The 9,617-nt window shown below is 30.9% G+C and overlaps 1 long non-coding RNA gene across 2 annotated transcripts; it reads right to left on the reverse strand.

Annotated features, from left to right (window-relative positions):
• Nucleotides 1-1,291: 1,291 nt before the first annotated feature.
• Nucleotides 1,292-5,785, reverse strand: LOC134681163 (uncharacterized). Of its 2 annotated transcripts, none has more exons than XR_010100573.1 (3): nt 5,656-5,785; nt 2,619-2,716; nt 1,292-1,667 (listed from the first exon to the last, which is right to left on the reverse strand). It is a non-coding gene; the product is annotated as an uncharacterized LOC134681163 (long non-coding RNA). The 2 variants fall into 2 exon arrangements; XR_010100572.1 differs by lacking the exon at nt 5,656-5,785 and adding an exon at nt 5,303-5,629.
• Between the last annotated feature and the right edge of the window lie 3,832 nt (nt 5,786-9,617).

A 9,617-nucleotide genomic window follows, 5' to 3' on the forward strand; every position in this document is an offset into this window, starting at 1 on the left:
AATGTATATACAAATACATTAATAACCAACATGCTTAATACATGTATATATATACATGTAACTATTTTAACATACACAATCAAAAAGTTTCAGATGAATGAATCATGATATACATACATGTAGGAGACAGGACCAAAAAGTCAGTAGGAAAGTAAAAATGATACATTTATATACATGTAAACACTTATAAAACTACTGCCTACCAAAAGTCATGGGTAAATATTTACCTGACCAAATCATAAAATTAACACAACTTAATTGTTAAGCAAAGCTTCATTGGCAATTATACCACATCATGACATCTTACTTTTTGTATCAAATTCTAGATGTACTAACTATATATATGTACATAAATATAAACGAGTATGATACATTTAAATTTAAAATAAGAAGAAACTGAGTTCTGTCTGTGTGTTGGGAATGCTCTCTCATTGCCATACATGTATACACTGTAATGTGGTAATCAAATGAAGGAATCATGATAAAGGGGTCATGACTAATATAATATAATTCCCATTTCCAAGTATACCTGTAGAAAAGTTAGATAAACATGAACATATGATGTACATGTATATACATTGTAAAGGTACAGATGTACAAAACTATAGCATCATGATATAAATGCAAACAAAGAGAAATACAATTTTGTTTGGTTCAAACATTGTGTGGCTGTTACACTTGTAGTCTAATACAGAGGTGTTGCTCAGCATTGAAGGCCAACATCAATTTAACCAACAACTTAATTAAAACACTTTATTATGCTTTTGAACCTTTTGTAAACCTGAAGTTTGTGTGTCATGAATTGAGAATGAAATATAAATCATGACAAAATATGATTTTCTTGTTCTCTGGTGGCCAATACATAAATGTACATGTATATGACTATTTGTTTCCTGAGGGAGAGTTGTTTCATTGGCAATCATATGTCATATTCTTACTTTTATTATTACATGTACATGTAACTCCATTAGTGGTGCATCAGTGAATTGCATGCATACATTGTACAAATGTACATATCTGTAAGTCTTAATACTGGTATGGTTAATATTTATATTGAATCGCCTGTAATCGCCATAAAAATAACAAAACACTCATATAAGACTTATAAATTTATATTTCAATATTCCTCTTTACCATGATTACAAATGTACAATTCAACTGAATGGCATGTCTAGTGTAGATCTCTCACTCATCTTGGTTAGATATTGCAGAATTTTTAAAAAGATTTCATGAAAGAGACAACAAATTCCATTTTTTTTTCATCCATGAACACACAATTTTTTAACTGAAATCCTTTTTGCAGCTCCTATTCTAAGAATATTCACAAATCTCTGAACTGCCATTATGTATATTTGGACATCATTTTAACTGAGATAACAACATCAACTTCAATAATGATGAAAAAGAAGTTAAATTGTCCAATTAATATTCCTCGGTTTTTCAGCATCAAAACACTAAATTCCAATTCATTTGGTCTTGAAACTGTCAATGCTTCTGCTTAGAATGGTACATTATGTAGAATAGCTGTCTTTTTTTCACAAACATATTTGGTAGCTTTCTAAACACATTTTTATCACATCTTCCATAATCATGGTAATGGCCATGATGAGTTATAAGCAACTTTTAACTGGTGTCAGCTGACTGCAGGTCTATTAAGGTCTTCATCCCTGAAATAAAAAAAAGACCCAAATATAATACATGTACAATGTATACATGTTTATCAACTGAAATTTTTAAAATGAAAAAGTAATTCAAAGTTAGTGCAAACATACTTCTTCAAAAAGGTACGATTAAAATTCTAACGAAATAATTTCCATCCTTTTTTACCTGTAGTATTAATGTCTTCATTCAACATTTGAACAAAATATAAATTTTCAACATGCATTTTAAAAAGGTGCACTATGTTATAAATATTTAAATTTATGTATAATGTTTAACTTCATTATTTTATATCTCCTTTTCCAAATGTGAACAATGACAGGAATACTTCAATATCAACATGATCACAAGAAATTTGAGCTAGCAAGTTCAGTATATTATTATAGGCCTAGGTGTATCTGTCATGTCTGTGTAAATAAATACTATTGCTGGTACAGAAGCTTCATTTTCAATTAAGAAATTATCATGATCATTTATATTGGCTACATAAACTATTGTATTGCAATTCATGAAGAATGGAAAATTGTGATATCAATAATTGCTATTTCAGAAAATATTTACATACATCATACAATCTTCTCACGATGTAATAAAACAGAAATTTATTTGCACATACATGTACATGTATCATAAAATCTTGAAGAAAAGCCTGACTTGCTAATATACATGTAATCAACTTAAACCCCCCCCCCCCCCCACCCCCACCCCCACACACATCCTGTACATATATGTATGACTGTGTCTGTAATTAAACATTTGTTGTTTGTTTGTTCATTCATTTTCCCCACATAAATTAGGCCAATAGTTTTCTCCTTGTTAATAAACATTTATGATTTTGGGCCTTTTCTGTGTTTTCTCATTGTTGAAGGCTATTATGCCTAAATGGTGACCTATGGTTTTTAATTTCTGTTTCTGTCTCATTGTACAACAGTTAGATAATTGCAGGATAAACAATTTACCTGTCTATAATAAAGATCCCAAATTCAAACCATTACTTTATATTTCATCAAAGCTTGAATGCCATACTGTTACTTCAGTCCTGTAATTCTCAGGCAAGCTAAAAAAAAAATTGTAATATAATATACTTTTGAAAAATTGATAACAACACGTTTAATAATTTCATGCGTCCATAGCAAATGTAACATGTATGATCATGATAATGAATCATAATCTTTTTTAATATAAAGAAATTACTTTTGCCACACAAGTTTGTTTATAATGCAAATTAAATGAACTAATGTCATGATACGGATGTTGCTAATTTATGATTAACTAGAAGTGCTGAGAGCACTACTCAAAATAGCCTGGCAGCTCCCATGCCCTCCCCAAACAAAAAATTAAAAAAAATAATCAGAAACAAACAAGTGAATCTGTGAGCTACTGATAACTTATGATACCCCCATAAACTTTAACAATTTTAAGGTACACAGGAAGTTGTTGAGTGATGAAGATGAAATAGCATTACATGCATGGTATTGCTAACTCATATATAAACCCTGAAAGCAAATTTAAGAAATCCTTGTATTTTTCCTGAGAACATAACTTTAATATATAGTCAGTCTGACTAGAGACAAGAAATAGATTATAGTTCGATTCTGTTTACTGGGGATATATAGCTTTGAGTGCACGTGATGGATTTAATTCCAACCAACATTGAACAGGGACAGAGTTTAGATATTTGATGTCAAACATGTGTTTTAGAGGGAAAGTGTATGCAGTGACTATTCAATTTATAACTGACAATAATTATTATCTGTAAATATATATATATACACGAGTCTAAATTGAAAACTACGTTTAAACCTATGATTGCGTTGGATAAAAACCGCAATTTTTATACGTGTGCATGTAAAACAATTTGTTTTGTAGAAGGGTATAAAAACAGCACAAACAACATTTTCCAAAAGACATATATATATATAATATAAAAATAATATGTCAAAGTAGGCAGTCATGATGAGCAAATTATATATTAATTAGCCTCAGATCATTGCTTCTTTTGGTCTTTTCTTAGGCCAATATATACATTTATATATATCATGTATATAAGTCTGTTTATGGTTACCTGACCTACCCTTTTTTTGAGCACTGACCCTTTAAATAGTCATTTTATTTCCGTTGTAAAGTGAAAAGTAAACTGAACTCGAGTCAAAAGTACATTTACATTTTTGTAGTGTTGCCAATAATATAAGTCAATTGCTTGATACATCCTAATGTTCACAATCGTTAATATGGCAGCTCTTTTAAGAAAATTTCACATCTTGCGTGATGAAATAAATACTTTGCCATCATTTTTTCCAACCAATAAAAAAGGGAAATAATACAATCTTTAAAAATACAGGTAAACTCGGCCCATGACAAGATAAAACCCCTGACTCTAAATCATGCCAAAAAATAAAATAAAAATACTATTTTATTTTAGCTTTGAGCTTTGCTTCAAAAAATGATAAAGCTAACTCTGGAACTTTTGGAGGTTACAATTAAATATGTACATGGACTGCTTAATAAGACATAGTCCAAATAATTATGACGTCTGGCAAGGCTATTTAAATGTTTTTCTTGGACGCCTTCCTACTGGTGTCTCAGATAAAAATAAAAATAGTCTTGCCAGACGTCTTAATTATATGGACTATTACCAATAACAGACGAACAAAAAAAAATGTTTGTTAGGGATGATGAATTGAAATTTAAAGGTGGTTTAGATGTTGTCCAAATAATTACGACGCCTTGAAAAGCTATTTTATTTTTCTTTACTTTGACGCGCCTTACTTTAATCTTGAAAAGCTTTTTTTTTCCTCGACGCCTTACTTTTTTTATAACAGCTTTTCAACACGTCATAATTATTTGGAGTAGTTTTGATGAGGAATAATAAGCCCCGGCAAATTATATAATTACAGAATCAATGGCAAGATTAGTCCTAATAATTATTAATTGGAAGCAAATTATACATGTATTTGCCCTTTATAATACAGTTTATGCATATTATCATTAAACAGTTAAAAAGGTGATAAGAGGCACAGGCACAAGTTTTTTTTAGTCCAAATAATTATGACGTCTTGAAAGGCTATTATATTTTTTTTTTCTTTGGCGCCTTACATCGACGTAAGGCGTCAAAGAAAAAAAATATAATAGCCTTTCAAGACGTCATAATTATTTGGACTAGTTTTTTTATGCTATTCGTCATTTTCCTAAATTATCTGACACAAGATGAACAGGTTGGGGTCAAGTCATGAAACATGGGGTGGTCCTAGGTTTGTGGGATCAATACGTTTTTTAGGGGTCGAAAACCCAAAAAAAAGTGGGGTAAAAAACTTCATAATTTGTGTGGACCCCTATGAAGAAGGACCCCTGTATTTCTGTGTCTTTCGTATAAAAAGGATGGATACTGGCCATGGTTGAAATTAAATATTGCAACACGTGGTTTATATTTCTGTCCTATGCACATGATGCATAAGCTTAGTCCAAATAATTATGACGTCTCGAAAGGCTATAATATTTTTTTTCTTTGACGCCTTACTTCGACGCCTTACGTCTAAGTAAGGCGTCAAAGAAAAAAATTATAATAGCCTTTCAAGACGTCATAATTATTTGGACTAGCATAAGCCATGCCATATTTTTAGTATGATATCTCGAGATTATATACCTGAAAGCGATACATTACACCATTTTGCCCAGACATTGGATCATATTGAATAAATTTTCCATTTTTTCTCATTAGTTTCTTCAACCAGGTCGTTTAAATATCAACTAACAAGTGTCAGGCTGCTTCAATTATCTTCAATTAACAGACTTGCAAACTGCAAGCTTCTCGGCTACATAGATTTTCCAAATAAGGTAAACAGTGGGCGGAGCTTAAACTCCGCTTGCGATCTTTCTTTTGATAAATACAGCTTTCATTCAAATTATTTCTATTATTTGATGTGAAAATACAATATAATATGAAAAAAGACACCATATGTGATATATTTCATCATTTATGCGATACTCGAAACTTACCTATTGCTACATTTATAACTGTGTCTGCAACGTCAAAAGTCGCCCGCCATTAAACATGTTGATCCACATAGGGGAAATAACTCCTGCACTATTTTTTTATTCGGTTTTGCGGGAAAATCACCTTAATGTCACTGCGCGTGTTTAAACTTTTGATTTTGTCATTTACTTAGGGACTCTCCGTTTTGAACTTTCATCGGGGTTCAGTATTTTTTTTTGTAATTTAACTTTCTTAACTAATGTTGATACCAAACAGGCTCGTGAATGATTGAGATGATAATAGGAATGAAAATTATTAAGAAATCAATTTCGATAAAATTGTATAAAGCTTTTATTATGACTGATTTATCTGTGCTAAAAAATAAACAGTGGACAAAATAGAAATAAAATATCATCTCAAAATCACAATTGTAGAAAATGTGTTCACTAATCTTAAACTAGTTACATGTATCACAAATGCAAAAAGTAAGATTTTAAAATTTCCAAAAATTACAGGGTTTGCTACAGTACGAGTTTATAACAGTATGACAATCATTTGTTTTTCAAATGCAAATGAAACTGAATAACCCGTATTTAATCGACGCATACGTTACTAAAACATGTTACTGTATATCAAACACGTCAAAACATTTTAGATCTATATAGTTTGTGCCAGTTTATTAGTTTCTGTTTATTTTGGTGTTTAATCACGAAATTAATGTTTTATAATTGATTTTGTTCAATAAAAATCTCAGAATTTGAAAATTCTGTGCATTTTAATATCGAATTGAAACAAAAGTATAAGTCGATACAATCAATACTTTCACTAGTATTTGTCTCGACGCTTGGAAATTGTTTTAAAAATTATTTCAAATTGTATTATCATATTGTTAATTATTATGCAGTTTTAAATGTTAAAAGCTTTTTTGCGCTAAACAATATATGACTAGTCATTTTGATATTTGCTCATGTAATAGCGGATATAACCTAGAGTGTTCACAAATAATAACTAAATGAACAAAATCCAACATTATATGTATCTTCTTTGTCAAAATTAAAAGGATAACAAATATTTAATTGAAAATTAAACCATCGGAATATTATGTTTTGAAATCGGAATTTTGAAATCGGAACAATATTAATATATTTTTAATTGAATCTTTTCTACGTCATCGTTATCAATTATACATATCAAATATTCCGTGAAAATACATTTTTTTGGAGATGAGATTTATAAGCCATACATTTGCTCTTCAAAATATGACGAAGAATATTGTTTTCATAATAGTTATCGTGTTTCATGTATATGCATATGGTGGTAAGTGTTTTTCGATTTTTCAGTGTTGTGCCAGAAATTATCATTGGTATAGAAATAAACAAAAAATGACTGTTCATTCTGAAAAAATTGAAATAGTTAGGCCTTTTTATCTGAGGAAGACTTAACCTGGTTGTATTTGACATACATTATATTTTGTGCTCTCCGGCTTCGTACTTTTTTCGGCTTCTTTTTTTTCCTTTTTTTTGAGTCGAGTGTCACTGATGATTCTTTTGAGCTTTTGATTTTGCCATCTGATTAGTGACTTTCTGTTTTGAATTTTCGCCGGAATGCTGTATTTCTGTGAATTTATAGATGAAACACGCATTTTAATCCTGGTATAATTGATGAGTTTATTGACAGGAATCTGATAAAACAATTCATTATTTATAGTTATCTTATAAATATCTTTATTATGATATTTTAATTTCATTTTTGACAAGAATTTCATGCAAATTATGGTCAAATAAATTTGCTAAAAACTTTCATTTTTAAATGTTCTTGCTGTAAAGCGATATCAAATGTAAAACGCCGCACAGCCTTTCGCATTCATTCCTTAACAAAAAAAAGTGTACTGTTACATTTGGGAACAAAAGTTTTAGAAATCAGTCACTAACTCATTTTAGCGAATTTGATGATACTTGATTAAGAAGTACATTTGAGATCATTTTATGATTTTTTTTAGTAGTTCATGTCGTATTAAATTCGTGATCATAAATGATTATATTTGGCGATGATAGATTGGTCATAATCGTTACAATGAGTTGTTGTAAATTTTGATTGCGGGTGACATGTATGATAAGTATTTAGAGAAATCTTGATTATATATGTAGGAATTAGAACTGCGATGGTACTCCTTAACGATGGTCACGCTGAAGTGCGATAGTCTACGCTGAAGTGAGTTGGTGAAAAAGCTGAAGTGCGATAGTGACATTGTGACGCTTACTTGTTGTAAGAAACGCTGAAGTGTATTCGTGGATACGCTGAAGTGCGATGGGCATATTTTGACGTTGTTTATACAAGCTAAATGCGACGGTCTTGGGTTGGAATCCTATTTGTAGAGGTATAGTGGATAGCATGCTAGCCTCATATTTGACTGATCGGTTTTTATTCCTGCTCAGGTCTAACCAAAGATGTTAATCATCCGCTTATATTAGCAGATAGTATATGGGATCAGAAAATATACAGGGTGGCTGAGAGAAATGGGAAATCTCACTTTTAAAGTTGGTCTACTAATAATAAATCATAGAAATTTTGGTTAAAATGAATTCTACTTATTTTGGAATTTAGGAGAAACACATTGGAGTCACTGATGGGGTTAATAAGTAGGATCCAGTTTATGTTATCAAATATACTAGTAACTCGTTTTTGTCATATCACACCTTAGAAATTGCACACGACACCAAGTCATGTAATAAGCTTCTTTTCCACTCAGGACCAAGTTGGGACCAATCGGTTTTATTTTTTGCCTATCATGTTGCAGAAGGTTAATATTGTAGGCACAAGAAAATTACTGATATTGTGTATTTTTTTTACAGAGCAGGTTTCATCTCAAGCCGCTGAATAAAAGAAAATTATCGCTACTTGATCATGTTGATATAACGAAACAAAATGCTTATAATTGAATGGTACTTTCAAAATGTCAAAAACAATAATAAATCAAGACATTTTACTTATCGCACAAAGCTTTTCCGGCGTACGTATTGTAGTTCCGAACACTGTTTAGCTCATCTATGGACCAATATCATCTTATCCTTTAGCCCTCTTGTTCGCATTGATTTACATAATTTGGTAACCTCCACACCCAATGATTAAAACTGTTTGGGACTTGAATCTTTCGTTTTATTTTATTTCCGTTTCTTTGTTCGAATGACACTTTTAGCTACGAACCATTTTCTGCTCCTGCCTGCATTTCATTTAAAGCCTTTTGTTTTTTGTCTTTTAGTATCTTTAGTCCCTCTTTTATGCGTTCAATGTATATGTTACTACGTCTTTTGATTGAGTGAAGCCATTCAAATTGATATTTGATAATGCATCTTTCTAAGTTGTGATGTTATACTATTGTTTCATGTTATAAAGACGGTTTAGTATCTTCAAAAGGTTTAATTCAGCAATATGATGTTCAGTTGTTGTCGTTTGTTGGTGTTGTTCATAAATGTTTCTCATTTCTCGCTTTTTTATATTGATTAGACAGTTTGATTTACCTATTAAAAGGATTTACACTATTAATGTTTTGGAGCCCTTTATATCTTGCTTTTTGGTGTGAACCAAGGCTCCGTGTTGAAGACAGTACATTGACCTTTACCTTTACTGTGACGTAAATTTAGAATTGTCTCACTTGCACTTATAACACATCTTCCGATGCGTGTATATTATACATTTTAATTATCAAACACTAATTTTGCATCTACTTATTTCATAGTATTTTTGAAAACCGTTCTTACACATTAAGAGTTTTTAATTGTAGATGAAATTCGAATCAGAACCCTGAACGCGGGAAACACTGATTCGAATACGAATCAACATATTTTTGAGGACTACACAAGCCTATCCGATTACCATATTTTTCCCTCAGAAAAAGAGTTCGTCAGGTTTACCATTGAAGCCTGTCATGACGCCTTTATTCTTTTATCTGCTGCAATTGACCTTGAGTCACAAGACTTTTATGAAA

This window comes from Mytilus trossulus, chromosome 8 (genome assembly GCF_036588685.1).
Source record: "Mytilus trossulus isolate FHL-02 chromosome 8, PNRI_Mtr1.1.1.hap1, whole genome shotgun sequence".
In the NCBI taxonomy this organism is placed as follows: domain Eukaryota; kingdom Metazoa; phylum Mollusca; class Bivalvia; order Mytilida; family Mytilidae; genus Mytilus; species Mytilus trossulus.